We start from the raw sequence: 16,166 nt of genomic DNA on the forward strand, positions 1-16,166 counted from the left end.
GTGTGTGTGTGACTGGGTGCTGCTGGGTTGTTAGTAGTTAATGCAAAAGAAGGAGTGTTTGTGACTGGGTGCTGCTGGGGTGTTGAAGTCAATCATTAATCAGTCTATATAAGAACAGGAGCATCCCAGTTCTAGTGCTTGCAGTCATAGTAATTCTTCAACATCTACTTTTAAATAATGGTATAGGGGTAAGAAGAAGGTGTAAGAAAGAGCACTCGAAATCTAAACAATGATTGACAATATTTAAGAAAATATCAACTCTAATAATGAAGGGAAAAGTTACTGCTAAAAAATGTAAAATTGCCAACGTGCCATACACCACACGCAATGGCAAGGAAAGGCTCAGACCATGGCCTTTCTTTAAGAGTTGGGGTCCTGCTACCAATCTCTTATACACTAGAATGCCTATTATGGAATCCAGGACCAAACAAACACAGTCGACATCTTCTGTAACTTTGCATGCAACACCTACTCACTCTAAGGGGTATATTTACTAATGTGCGAGTTTGTAGAAGTAGAGATTTTGCCCATATCAACCAATCAGATTCCACTTCACATTTATCTAGCACCTTCTAGATTATGATAGTTAGAATCTGATTGGTTGTTATAGGCAACATCTCCACTTCTTAAAACATGCACTTTAGTAAATACACCACTACTGTAAGTCTAGTTGTGTCATCTCTAAAACAGGCAATCAGTGCACAAAAAGTACACTAAGGCTGAAAAACAAATTGTGTGTTCACATACTTCAGATTCCTGAGGGGAGTCTAAGGGTGTCTATGAGTGCTATGTATGAGTCTGACATTTCTGAAATTGTAATTGTGGAGAAGCCTCTTTCCACCATTTATGCACCCTCTGCAAATGTGAGGATGAGTAGTAGTAAAAGTAAAGTAAAGTAAATTGGGGATGCTACTGTGGAAGTGCAACAAGATGAGGAAGATATTTGCGTATCTGATGCTAATGATGATGATGATGATGAATGTATTGGACAAGAAGAAGTTGATTACATTCGGGAGGATGATGTTGTTTGTGTCAAAGTGAGACAGCCACCACTGGCAGCAGCTCTTACCTGTGATAATAAGAAGGAAATTGTCATGTCTGGGCAAAAAAGCCACCTCTTTCATATGGAAATATATTTTCCTAAATCCTGACAACATTTGTCAAGACATCTACGGCATTTGTAATGCCAAAGTAAGCAGAGGTAGGGACGTTAACCATCTTGGCACCTCCTCCATGTTTCATTACTTGCAGCAAGTTCATGCAAGTATTTTATCAAATCTGAAAAATATTTTATAATAACAATCAGTCCATAATCAGCTACCAGTAACATAGACAGATCCCATCACATGCAATCTCCTCCGCCAACACCGCCAACACCTTCATCATGAACTTTCTCTAGTGATAAGAGGTAGTACTCCTGCATCCAATTTGCAAAGGCAGGCACAGGAGCAGCAGGAACGTAAATCCAGAAACATCGTTGAATGGCAGAAACATACAGGAAACATTAATGCCCCTGCCATGAATGCTGGGCTCAGGCAGACTAAATAGCCAGGTCTCTGGTGTGACCCATGCTGATAATTGAGTCATCAGTTACCTGACACCTGGGCCCATTACATCATCCAAAGAGCAGCACCTCTGGTAGGATCCAGAACTGCAGCATACAATCAGGAGGCCTGGCGACCCCTGGTGGTGGGCAATCATATTGCCAGAAATCACACTAGAACAGAGTCATAACAAATAGGCTACTAGTAGTTTCAACCAAAATTGTCTGTGGGACAATAATTTGCAAGAGGAAAAAAGTATGACAGCCACCATCCTGTTGCACAGCAGATTACTGAAGCCATAACGGCTATGTTAGCAATAGATCTGCATCCATTGTCTCCTATCAATGCGTGTGGTTGTAGCCAATTAGTTGAAACAGTATGAACAAAACAAGAGAAAAGCGACTTACAGTACAAAACATTGCAGGACATGGACAAAGGTTTTTACACAGCAGTCATAATACCCAAATATGCAGTGGGGTGGCAGAACCCAACGGTTTGGTGCCAATGTAGGCAGTGGTGAGGAGATGATAGTATAAGTAAAGGAAGGAAAAGCACATGAGGGATGAGGGCCCTGCTCGTGAGAGTTTAGAATCTAAAGGGGGAGTTGCAAATGGACAGGAGTGACACACGGGAGAGGCAGCAAGCAAGGAGCATGGCGTAGTGGGTTAGGACGAGAGCTGGAAATATTTGATAAAGAAGTAGGTCTTGAATGCTTGTGCTTAATACAGTATGCTTGTTATATAGCCTTATATGTACTGGATTAACAGCCTGATTCACTACGGAATGTGACTGCGACTGAAATAGCGATTATGCACACAGGGCACGATTCAGCCCTGCTCGCTAGATGCGTTCTCACGCAGCCGTCAGCTGCCAAAGTATGAAAATCCCGTGATCACACGGCAAGGCATTAGCACACCCACTATGTCTTGCCGTGCGATCGCGGTGTGTATTTAGACGCCCACCAGCCAGAAAAAAAGACGCCCACTTTCCCTTGGTAACATACGTCATCTCCAGGAAGTGTATTAAACAATCGGTAACATCGTCTGACATCGGACCCATACGCAGCACTTGTGGCTGACACTACCCTACCGCAAGCACTGCGTGTGCTGCTATGTCAAATTCAGCCATGTGATGTGTACGCTGACGATGCGTCTTAATTATGCACGCCTCTGAAACGGTGTTTAGATGAACAGACACGCCTGCGTTCGCACCACCACACCCCTGTTACCATCGACCACCCCCTGTCACCACACACAAACGGCTTGTCCTGTCACTCATTCTAGCGAGGCGTCTATGTACAAGGGACCATGAACTGGTTCGCGCATGCGCACTGCGTCTTATATGCATACGCAGATTGCATACATCGGCAGCCTGCGTGCGAACGCAGCCTAGCGAGCAGGGTCTGAATCGGGCCCACAGTTGAACTGCGATAGTATGCTAATCCATTGCGATCGCTATGCCACCACTGCACTACACAAGGACGCTCATTTTACCTTATACACATCCGTAAAGTTTAGCAAGGCTGTGAAAACATCGGTACAATCGAGTACAATCGCAGCCTCACGCCCAGGCTCTGACCTTACTCAGAAATTCCTAACAACCATGCATGCTATCAGGCCTCAGGCTGCGTATGGCATCGCAGTGACTAATTTATGCATGCACCTGGCACACTGGCACGCCTGCGTTTGGTCGACCGCCCCCCTGTCCCCTCCCACAAACAGCACTTTCTGTCAATCACTCTGCGATGGCTCTGCATATCCACTGCGATCGCAGTCCCGATCGCAGTGGCTGGTTTGCTTACGCACACTGAGATGCATACGCATGTGCAGTACGCAACGATCAGTCGATTGCGTGCATATTAACAACTGCGTTCCTTGCTGAATCAGGCCTAAGAAAGAATTATCAGTCTACAGATTCCTAATATACTGAGAGTCAGGGACCCATCTCTGGAGAGCAGAGTACATTCCAGCGTTGTTTCTGCTCAGCTGCTGCTTAGAGGGGTGATTGGGAAAATAATCTTCTTTATCTCTTCCACAATCAGTGCAGAGAATCACTCAGAGCAGTTACATAGTATCCTTTACCAAGGCAAAATGGTGTGGGGAGGGGGGGGTTAGGTGCAGGCTCTGGGGAGGGAGTGTTAGGTTTAGGGTGCGGGGAGGGGGAGGTTAGGTGCAGGCACTGGGGAGGGAGTGTTAGGTTTAGGGTGCGGGAAGGGGGAGGTTAGGTGCAGGCACTGGGGAGGGAGTGTTAGGTTTGGGGTGCGGGAAGGGGGAGGTTAGGTGCAGGCTCTGGGGAGGGAGTGTTAGGTTTAGGGTGCGGGGAGGGGGAGGTTAGGTGCAGGCACTGGGGAGGGAGTGTTAGGTTTAGGGTGCGGGAGGGGGAGGTTAGGTGCAGGCACTGGGGAGGGAGTGTTAGGTTTAGGGTGCGGGGAGCGGGAGGTTAGGTTTAGGCACTAGGGGGATGGTTATGGTTAGGCACTGGGGGGGGATGGTAAGGGTTAGGCACCGGGAAGGGAGGGTTAGGAGTAAGGGTTAGTGTTACCTTCTTTCCTTATGGGTGTCAGGATTCTCATACCCATCCCCCCTGGGACACCAATATTTTGCAGCCAGCTATTCGTGCCTCTGTGATCAACTGTAACATTCAATTTCTGCAAAATGTTGCCGCAAATTCACTCATCTCTACTAAAAAGTTTATTTAAATTTTCAAATAAGTCACTTTCCGCAACTGTGAAATGTACCATTTATCCTCGGTTATAATTAGTGTCATTTTGGGTTTTATTTACTTGGTTTTATCAATTTTGATCACCAAAAAACTTGAGACCATCATTTTATTTCTAAGAAATCTTTCCCTATAATGTCACATCATTCAATGTTAAATAATGCATTTCACTGCCTAATAAATGATGGTAAATTTATTATCCGCAGCACGTTAATGCGTATAGCACAGCTGTGTTCTAAAACCATATGGTCTGCTTACAGTACATGTTTAAATTGTCCTCTGGAATTGATGTTTTCTCCCTGCCAGCCTTAAATTGCTCTCTGCATGATGACACCCACCTAAAGATAATGTCTGCTTGGAATGGCATTGAGGGAGGGCATTGTGGGCAGGATACCTGTCAACTAAACAAAATAGAATTAACTATACAGAGAAAGGAATGGACAAAGGTGTAATATCATGGGCACAGTAAGGAGTGGTTGCCGGGAAAAGAAAGGTTTCTGGAAATAACGGCAAAGAGATTTATTTCAGAGAATAGTTATCATCAAATTTATTTGCACTTTTTGTTGGCAAACAAAATGACACCCACTAGAGAATCACAATGTCATACAATAAGCATAGGTCACATGTATGGATAAAGAATGGTTGCATCAGCTGCAATGGGGCCCAGCAGTAGTGTGGGCACATCAGAGATCCTCGGGGGCTGGACTTTCTGTGGTAGCCACCCATGCTTCTCCAGGTCCACCTCTTATAACTCCTACACTCAAAAGAGAATACTGCAGGGCTAGCGGCCGATCCACCCGCAGTGTTACTACCTACAGAACAAGCCCCAGAATAATGTGCCCCAAAATGTAATTCTGCTCCAAGGGGGAATTCTTAGGTTCCTTACCTCTCAAAATTGAGCGAAGATCACTCTGTAAACATGGCACGGTAACTAACTTGTGTGACGCTCCCAACCTGACTTTGCACCTATTTGAGTTGTCCCATTTGTGTTTTGCTATGCAAGATTTTGAAATCAGCTTCAATGGCAGATGAGACATTCAGAGGGACGTTCCCAGTTTAGGGAGTAAACTGAACAACGTCTTCTCCCTACATCGTTATCTGATTTTACACATCTTTTTAGGTGTTGGAAAACAGGCTTCTGCGCTTGATTCAGCAAGAAATTCAGCTGGTAATACGCGCGCAATTGGCCGATTGGTGTGTTCTGTGCATGCATTGCAGTACGCGTGCACCAACTAGACACTGCGATCTCACAGAATTCGCAGACCCATGGCAGAGTGATAGACAGGGAGTGCCGTTTGTGGGTGGTGATGGGGGGTGGACGGCCGAACGCAGGCGCGCCAGTGCGTTTGAACGCCTTTTCAGGGGCATGCATATATTACCCACTGCAATGCCATAAGCAGCCTGATGCCTCATAGCGTGCGCTGAAGTAAGCAATTCCTGAGTAAGGTCTGACCTGCCTAATCTGTGCGTGAGGCTGTGATGGCACTCGATTGTACCGATATTTTCACAGTCTTGCTAACCATTACGGAAGTGCTTGTAGGTGATCGCTATGGATTAGCATACTATCGCAGCTGAACTGCGTACGTAAGCTATATTGCAATCCGTAGTGAATCAGGCCCTCTGTCTATTTCTACTTTTGCTTAAATGTGCATTCCCATCTGAGCTATCCGGGCCCTTATCCCCTAAGCCGTGATACACAGCACCTGTAAGGAGGATATAAGCTAGTGCTGTACCGTCATCAGTAAGGCCCATTTGTACAAAGCTAAGGGCCTGATTCAGACCTGTTTGCTAGACTATGTTCGCACGTACCCTGCCGATGTTTGCAACATGTGCATGCAAATAAGTCGCAGTGCACGTGCGTGAACTAGTCCATGCGATCGGGAAGATTTCGCTCGCTGCACATAGCCACCTCGCTAGAATGAGTGACAGGATGAGCCATTTATGGGTGGTGACAGGGGGTGATCGATGGAAACGGGGGTGTGGTGGTGCGAACGCAGGCGTGTCTGAGCTTCTTAATGCTGTTTCAGAGGCGTGCATAAATGAGACGCAGCGTCATAATACACGTCACATGGCTGAATTACACACAGCAGCACTCGCAGTGCTTGCGGTAGGGTATGGTCAGCCACAAGTGCTGCGTATGGGTCCGATGTTACTCGATGTTACCGATTGTTGCATACACTTCCTGCAGATGACTTATGTTACTAAGGGAAAGTGGGCATCTTGTGACAGGCTGGTGGGCATCTAAATACATACCGCGATCGCACGGCAAGACATAGTGGGCGTGCTAATGCCTTGCTGTGCGGTCACATGATTTGCATTCGCTGGCTGCGTGCAGCCTAGCGAGCGGGTCTGAATCAGGTCCTAAATGCGCTGCATGTCTATTTATTTTCCTGTCAGTAAATTACATTCATGGTCTTACCTATTGTCTGCCATTTAATGGAAACAAATGCTGGTACACTGCATCCACTTATTCCATGGCGATGGGTACGATATACCGGCGGTTCAATAGCCGCCGGTTCAAATCCCGATTCCGGAAGGTAAGTACCCTAACCCTCCTCCTCTTCCTACCCTAACCTAACCCTCCCTTAGTGGTGCCTAACCCTAACCTCCCCCCAGTGGTACCTAAACCTAACCCCCCCTCCCCACATCCTAAACCTAAGTATCCTGGGCTGGTGCCTTACCCTAACCTCCCCTTCCCGCAGCCTAATCTTAACCCTAACCCTAAATCCCCCTGAGGTGCCTGATCCATACCGCTCCATCCCCGGGTAACTACCATACTTACCGGCGTCTGGACGTTCGAGATTCCGGCATTCGGTATGCCGACACCGGTATACTGATCCCATTCGGGATAGCGGCATCTGCATTTTGCCGGCGGTCGGGATTCTGGTGTTGGTATATCAGCGGCCGGGAATCCCATCTGCTGGTATTTTAACTACATCCCATTCCATGCTGCGGACATTAACATAATAATCAGTACTTCACATTGCATTAGGTACTGTAGGTGAGTTATAAAGTTGCAATATTTTTGGCTAAAATCTCCATGTTATTCTATGTTAAACCAAAAGGACACGTTATCATTGGTCTGGCCAGCAGATGAGTTAGGGCCTAATTCAGAGGCGTTAATGCAATCGCAGCTGCTATTTTGCACACAATGCAGCTGCGAATATATGCTAATGGCAGCATAGGGACTCGCACTGCTGCCTTCTCATCTGTGTGACCAGCTAAAGGTTTGCTGTTCTAAGTGTGGTGTTGGAGTGATGAGTTCTTACCAAGTTTACCAGCTTTAGTAGCCTTTCGACTGCTCCGGTTCAAGTACAGTAAGAAATCGGACACTTAAGTTACCGACTAGTGTTTGAAGAACAGTGTGAACAGAACAATTTTGTACAATAACACATTAACAAGATACATTACAGCAAGTTACATAAATTGGAATATAATAAATATGTTCTGTTCCCAGCGGGATTTTATTAATCTGGAACAGTTCGGTCTTTAGGCTGAAAAGAAGGTTATTAGACTCTGAACCCAGTCAATGACCAAGTATTACTGCACGCAAGTAGCAAAGTCTGGCCAGTACCTCCTTGCGTAGGTGCACGTTTGTGTAATAGCTGCTTTGTCTCTATTTTTTATGGTAACTGGTGATAATTATGAAGGCTGCTCTAACCCAGATGCCGACACTGATGTTGGCACTTGTACGTGGCAAGCCCGGGCCTGTGAATTTACTCCTGTGGTTATCACTGAAGGCGGCTGTCTCTGACTAGCATTGGCATAAAATCCTGACTGAAGGTTAATTGGTAGCTGAGCTTCTTTTTACTGTTCACATCACACAGAACGGTTGCCGGAAACTCAACTGCATTAATATTGGAGCAAATACTTCTGGCTACTCTTACGGAGGTAGTAGCTCCCTTTTCTCACTTTATCAGGTAAAAGTTACCTAACCACAGTGTACTTTCTATTTGGTTGTTTCAACTTCTGCTTCAACTAGGTAGGTAAGGAACTTGCTCATCTAATACACATATAGAGCCAAGAGCTGTAGAGTTAATAAGCTGTCTCAGTCTTTAAGCTGAATGTTTCACTTTTCACGGTAGGTCTTTGCTAATCGAAGCTAATATTAGCTGACAGGTACTGTATATTAGCTTCTACCTGGCGAGCTCTGTCTGCAGAGTCTTGTGTGAAGTGAAATGTGATTGCTGCACACAGACCTGTATTCCTGTACTACTTCAGCACCAGGGACAGCACTCCCTCCTCTTATTCTGCCCCCGGCTGTCAGTCACTAGGTAGGGGGTGGAATCTGGGCGGTCCCAATGTGATGCTGCTTCCGCCGGCAGGCTTCCTGAATGGTCCGTCCCCACAGCAGCCGCAGCGATTCTCTGCACTTCCCGGTGGGTCACACGTTCTACCCCTCAGAGAGGGAATCGGTATGATTCACCATTTCAAATCCCCGCAGCTGCAGCCCGACAGAGGGGGAAATCCTGATCGTCCCCAGGTAAGTGTAAACTAACCTAATTTTTCCCCCTAACCCTCCTTTAGGGTGCCTAACCCTAATCCCCCCTCTAATGCCTAAACCTAACCCCCCTTCCCCGCCACCTAAACCTAAGTCCCCCGGGTTGGGTGGCTAACCCTAATCTCCCCCTAGACTAACCCTAACCTCCCAGGGGGGGTGCCTAACCCCAAGTCCCCGCCGGGAGCCCTAAACCTAACCTCCGCCCCCCCTCCCGCGGCTGTCCGTGCCCGGCATCCCTTCAATCTAGATTTAGACGCCCGTTATTTAACCCTCGCCAGGATTAAGTAGTCTGGAAGCCGGCAGTCGGCATTCAGTCTGCCGGCTTCATAAACGTATACGCTCAGTGAGCTCTCTCTCTGCCCCTCCAGTAAGTGCGGTGCTCCTGCTCCGCTCCCGTCACCACAGGCTGACCCCGATGCGCTCCGGTAAGTTCGCCTGTTTCCTCTGGTAAGCGCAGCGCTGTCACTGCTGCTAGCTTACCTCAGGCACATACTACCCAGCAGCCCCTTGCAAGATTCTCTGTTATACTCATGGTTGCGTGCCGGTCACTTTCCCGCTGACCGCACGTGCCGCCCTCTCCACTGGCCCCCTGTGTAAAATCAGAGGGATTCCAGTGTCCCCTCTGTTGCGGCTGGAATGTCCTGCTCCTGGCCGCGTGCCCACTAACTCCCTGTGTCCAAAGTTGGCAGCAGGTTCCATTCTCCCGCTATGAGGGGGGGTAGTCCGTATTACAGATGGCACTTTATTTATCATAACAACGGTGTACTTTTAATCGAATACATAGATATTTTATGAATGGGACAATAACCACTTTTAGGGGTATCACATCTGCATATGACGTCACCCACCTGTGTAATTATCAGTAACATCGACGCACATCGACTGCCCTTGACGCAGGTCTGACCAGCCGCAAACACTGCAGCTCCTCTCTCATGCTGAGAACTCTTATGCTGCGAACGCAATTGCCATGGCTAATTTATGCACGCCTATGAAACGGCATTCAAACAGTCAGGTACGCCTGCGTTTTTCTGACCACCCCACATTACCACCCCTAAACACTGACTACTTGTCACTCACTTTGCAAGGGGATCCTCTATGCATACATAGGGCCTGATTCAGACCCGCTCGCAAGTGCATTGCGCTCGCAAGCAGGTCGATGGTGGCCCAGTGCACACGTGCAGTGTGCAGTAGCCCCGTAGCGAGTGAGATCTACACTCGCTCCGGAGCTCGCAGCAAAATGGAGTGGCTGTCGATGTTGATCGACAGCTGGCCCTGTTTTGTAGGCGGGTAGGGGGGGTGGCTGAACAAACGGATGAGTTCCTGAAGGGATGCCTGCTGTTTGCGGGTGTCCCTACTGACATCACTCGTGATGTCAGTAGTGAACTTCCGGCTCTTTTAGAGCTGGATGTCCACTTGGCATTGCGAGTGCTGAGACCCTACCACAAGCGTCTCCTCGCATTGCCGATGGTCGCGATAATCAAGCTGTGCGAGCGGCCTGGAGGCCGGAATAAAAAAAAAATACTCCCTGTCCTGATTCAGAGCGTGCGCTCGCAAATAGCGAGCGGCTCTGAATCAGGCCCTTAATCGCAATGCCATCGCGGCTGAGAGAATATAATAGAAGTGGTGGTGTTGCCCTTAGCAACAAATCAGACGGATGCTTTTATTGTCTAAACCAATAATCAGCAACAGTTGGCCCTAGGACCACTAGCAGCCCACTAATCTTCCAGTTGCGGCCCCCAGCTCTTTCCTGCTTTACTGTCACATTTGTTTGTTATTTATCTTACATTAACATTACTGCTGTTATCATGTCACAGATTGGTGTCTCTTTATCTGATTATATTTAGTGTTTTATATTAATGATGATGGCCCCTGATGTTTATCCGGTCGCCTATCACTGTTATAAACTGTCCTAGAAAAATGATAGCTAGAATCTGATTGAAATGATGGGTAACGTCACAGTTACCTGTGTAACCGGTTTTATAAATGTAACCAATATATCTATAAGTAGTTTACTAAAGTCAGAACTATAAAATGATCTTTTCAAAGTGAATCCAATTACAAACTTATTAAATCCAATTTGTTTCCGTTTGCCAGAAAGCTATAAATATCGTAGATTATTTGGCTATCAAATACACGCTGTTACCAATGCATCTTCCCGTAAACGCTGTATTATCACTTATGATTTCAGCATATCTGCTGCAACATTCTCCGAGATTAATTACACTGTTACATTTCACATAGATCAAATATTTTGACATCCCGCAGCAAATCATTAGCAGAGACAAAAGATAAATACACGACGTAAGAAGATTATACAGCACAGAAGCTGAAATATTTCAGCCCCTTTCACAGCACTTAACCAGATATCACAGTCATTACTTAGCGATTGTTTATAAAATACCAGCACATTTTATACCTCTGCCTAAAGATGTCGCATACAGCAAACTGAAGTGACGAGTAACTGAGAAAGAAATATTTGTCTTTTAGAAATTTTAATAAATGGATGTAAAATATATGATCTATCTGGATCCATTTGTGGCGAATCATCATCATCGGTACCGGCTCCAGAGGCGGGGCTGAAAAGCAGTCCAACATTCAAATAGGGGAGCAACACCAACTGTCACCCCAAACGCTGTCAAACATCCCCGGCCGGGGACTGGCAGTTGGTGTGGCTCCCCTATTTGAATGTTGGACTGCTCTGCAAACCCACCTCTGGAGACACCACTGATTCATCATCATCATCATTATTTTGTAACGTTCGCCATAACCAAACACAGGCCCTGATTCAGAGCCGGACGCTCTGACTGAGCACTCGCTCTGAATCAGGGCCGTCCCTCTTACATTTTGGAGCGGCCTCCTGGCCGCTCGCACAGCTGTGGGTGACCACCCACAGCTATAGCGAGCGGCCAAAATGATGGTCGCAATGGTCAAGACCATCGCGGCCATCGGGCTTGCGGCTAGACCCTAAGGTAGGGTCTCGTCTGCCGCAAGCCCTGGGGTGCTTTTGGCTCTATCAGAGCCAAAAGCACTCCCACTGACATCACTAGTGATGTCAGTGGGGCCGGCCCCAGATGGTAGGCGTTCCCATGGGAACGCCTCCGTCTGGGCAGCCACGCCCCCGGCACGCCCACCAAAGGGGGCATGCTGTCAATCACCATCGACAGCACGCCCCCTTTGGTGCGAGACCCATAACAATGGCTTGGTCATCGTTATTCGGGTCTCGCACATGCTCACGATGGAGCCGCCTCTGTCGTGCGCATGCGCACTTGGGCAACATCAACCCACTTGCGAGCGCTCAGTGCTCGCGAGCGGGTTTGAATCAGGCCCACTGTCAGCTTTCCTGTCTCCTGCAGGAGCTTATGTATCTTTGCTGTGCCCTAGTTCTCATTAGTCACATTTGTGCAAATACGCTTGTATTGTATTTTATACGCATTCATTCCCCCTCTTTCACTCAATCCCCCCCAGCACAAGTAATGAGCTGCAAGCGGTTGTAAGAGCAATTGACAGTTTGGTTGACTACAAACAGTGCTTTGTGCATGTGCGCAGAATTAAAATGTTTATGTTACGCAGAAAAAGGAACTTTGCGTCCAACTCAGCACGACTCCTGAATGCTTGAGTCCTACAAGATCCTTAAATACATATTAGTACTTTGAGTGAAAAGTGATAAGAAAGTGATAAGGTGCCAGCCAATCAGCTTCCAACTGTCATCTCACAGGCTGTGTTGGAAAAATGACAGTTGGGAGCTGATTGGCTGGCACCTTATCACTTTCTTATCACTTTTCACCCTGTCTCCTAACACTGCTTAGTAAATAGACCCCTTTATCTCTCTCCACAGCTTAGTACATCTACCCTTGTGACTGGTGTATGAATGGCCCGCTGGGAAAAGCATGAGCTCATGAGATAGCACACCTCCGCAGGAGGCGTGGCCACCCTGCGGATGATGTGAGAGCATTATACTAGAAGAGGTAACTGTTAGAATCTGATGGATTACATGGGACAAAAACATCTTTTTCATGTGCACCAGTTTTCATAGAAACCCCCCTCCATTGATTATATTTTATTATGCACCCATTCCTGTTAATAAAATCAGTCAGTTCACAATCTACTATATTCCCATGGTGTTTCATTGCTCATCGTTTTTTATAGAATGTGTTGTTTAGAACGTGACGCATACTGTGCATTACCGGCTGGGGAACAGAACTGGGTTTCCGTTAAGGAACATTTTCAAATATTGGGCCAGTAGCTCTGATTATTTAAAAATAAATTTAACTTTTTTTTAGATCTTGCATGCGTATGCATCGCAGTGTGCGTGCATGAAACGGCCACTGCGATCGGGACTGTGGGCCTGATTCAGAGCCAGACGCTATTTGCGCTCGCTTGTTCAGAAAAAGGGACCGGCTATTTAAATTGAGCGCTCGCTCTTTGCGGTCTGTTGACGCCTCTATGTCTGAGCGAGCAAATGAAACATGTGCTCGTTATTTTGTAAAGACGCCCCTTGGCCGCTCGCGTCATATGTCATCTCCACTATTTATTAGATTAATTGAGTACATCGAAAGGCGTCTGCACTGCTCGCAGTGCTTGTCGTTGGATTTTCCTACCGCAATCATGCGAACAGTTCAGGCTAAGACACAACCAAGTGATGTGGTCGATGACGCTGCTTTGTTAATTATGCACACCCTTAAAACGCCCGTTTTGACCGTTTGGCACGCCTGCGTTCGGATCTCCACTCCCTGTTTTCAAGCACTTTCCCCTGTTACCACCCACAAACGCCTCATCCTGTCACTCAAATTAGCAGGCACTCGCTATTTTGCGAGCGCTCGATTTTCGACCACAATGACTGGTTGGCGCATGCACATTACGACCCATACGCATGCGCAGTTGTGCGAACATCTCTCGGAGCGAACGAGCAGCCGCTTACGAGCGGCTCTGAATCAGGCCCTGTGATCGCAGGGACTATGCAGACCCATTGCAGAGTGAATGACAGGAAGTGCCATTTGTGAGTGGTGAAGGTGGGGGGTCGGCGAAATGCACACGTGTGTGTGTGCGGTTGAACGCCGTTGCAGGGGCTTGCATAAATTAGCCACAGCGATGGCCTACGCAGCATGAGACCTGATAGAGTGCGCTGATGTTAGCAATTCCTGAGTGAGGTCAGAGCTTGTGCAGGTGTGCATGAGGTTGCAATGGTGCTCCATGTTACCGATGGTTTCGCAGTCTTGCTAAACATTACGGATGTGTGTAAGGGAAGTGGGTGTCCTTGTGTAGTGCTGCGGCGGCATAGCAAACACAATGGATTAGCATATGATCACAGTGAGACTGCGTGCGGAATCGCTATTGCTTGCGCAGTTGCGATCCTTACTGAATCAGGCCCATAATCTAATTCCAAAATATGTTTGTTATTGTGCAATTAGCGACTACGCCGTAACATAAAATACCATTATTTCCCCAATAACATTTTTGGACACATATAGACGTACGATGACTTTGTCTTACCTATTTAGCTGTTAGGTGGTATATTCTGTGTCTGGAGCTGGCTCAGACACATCTTGCGTTGACATTTCATTGTCGCTCACGTCCTGCTTACAGCTAGATCAGTGACCTTGCCCTCAGCCTCACTCAATCCTACCTGAACAACGATTTCTGAAAGCTCTCCGCCAACCCCCGGGGCACCTTCTAGAGACGCACTAAGTGATACAAATCAAACTGCTACAAATATGATCAAAGCTTTATCCATCCTATAAAGGGCAGGTTGCAGCAAGGCCAATAAGAAGAGCTCTTACAGGTAAGAAGGTCTCACGCAAGGCGAAGGTGGCCGAATAAATCAACAAAGGTGACTCTCAGATAATCAACGTAAAGGACATTTCTCTGTTCCAGCATCATCAAGTACAGCTGACAATCAAAGCAGAAATGTAATGCAGAAAATAGGGCTGTTCTACAAAGTCATGGCTGGTTTACGGAAAACCAACTGCAACGTTATTCATATAATGCTAATTGAAAAAAAAATTATATATATCAGAGATGAGCGTTTCGGTTTGTGCTGAAAACCCGAAACTTGGGGGTTCCAAGTAGAACCGTGTCCTGTCTTCTCTCCGATTACGCACACAATCGGCCGATTGTTGCGTTCTGCGCGTACATATGCATCACAGTGCGTGCACGAATACTTCACCGCGATTGGGACTGTGATAGCAGTGGCTACGCAGACCCATCGCAGAGTGATTGACAGGAAGAACCGTTTGGGGATGGTGAAGGGGGTGGTGGTCGGCGAAACGCAGGCGTTCCAGTGCATTTGAACACCGTTGAAAGCCCGTTCATAAATTAACCACTGCGATGCCCTACATGCATGAGTACTCACTGCGAGTGACGAGGTTAGCAATTCCTGAGTAAGGTCAGAGCTTGTGCATGCAGCTGCGATTGTACTCGATGTTACCGACAGTTTCGCAGCCTTGCTAAGTATTGCGGATGTGTGTTAGGTAAAGTGGGCGTCCTTATAATGTTCTGCAACGGCATAGTGATTGCAGAGGATTAGCATGCTATCGCAGCGAGACTGCTTGCGTAATCCCTATTGCAATCTGTACTGAATCAAGCCCCAAGTCCGTTACATGGATCTAAAAAATGGATGTCACATGTTTTGGATTGATTTCAGGAGCTGTGAGGTGGTCAAAATTGACTGGAAATGACTGGAAATGACTGGAAATGAATGTTATTGATGTTCATAATACTATAGAAACAAAAGCGGCTCCAAGTTACTGTACATGATATTAGCTATTTTTATCATATTTGAAAGAAAACTAATAAAAATAACGAAACAGAACAAAAACACTTGGGGCCTAATGTAATAGACTGCTAGCTGGCACTGCTGCAGGAATAAATGCGAGTATGCCGTATTTGTAAATCAGCAGGCATATTAAAGGCTACACCAGCTTGGTTTAGACTTTAACATGCTTGTTGCTTTAAAAATACGGCCATACTCTCAAGTATTCCCACAGTGGTGCTGGCTCACAGCCTATTCATTAAATTGGGGCCTTGGATGTGGTTTTGCCAAAACAAAAACACAATGATGATTTAGAACCAACCAAAACACGGGGGTCTGCGCACATCTCTACTATATATATATATATATATATATATATATAGATATAGGAAATTGACTAAAGAGCGACTAAACGGGTTGATAATTTAAATATGTATAAAAAGTGAGTGCAAAAAGTTAAATTCAAGTGGAACACGGTAAAATTACAGTATATACATGTGTAGAAGCACCGTGATAATACAAATTATATATTCAATAAAGTGCAAGTGCTATGCCTCAAAAATAATAAGATAATGTATTAATAGTGAAGGATAGTAATGATAGATAAAACAGAAATATAAAAAATATATTTAATAATGTAAAAATATAAAGAAAG

Source organism: Taudactylus pleione, unplaced genomic scaffold (genome assembly GCF_031769625.1).
Source record: "Taudactylus pleione unplaced genomic scaffold, aTauple2 ptg000174l, whole genome shotgun sequence".
NCBI classification, from domain to species: domain Eukaryota; kingdom Metazoa; phylum Chordata; class Amphibia; order Anura; family Myobatrachidae; genus Taudactylus; species Taudactylus pleione.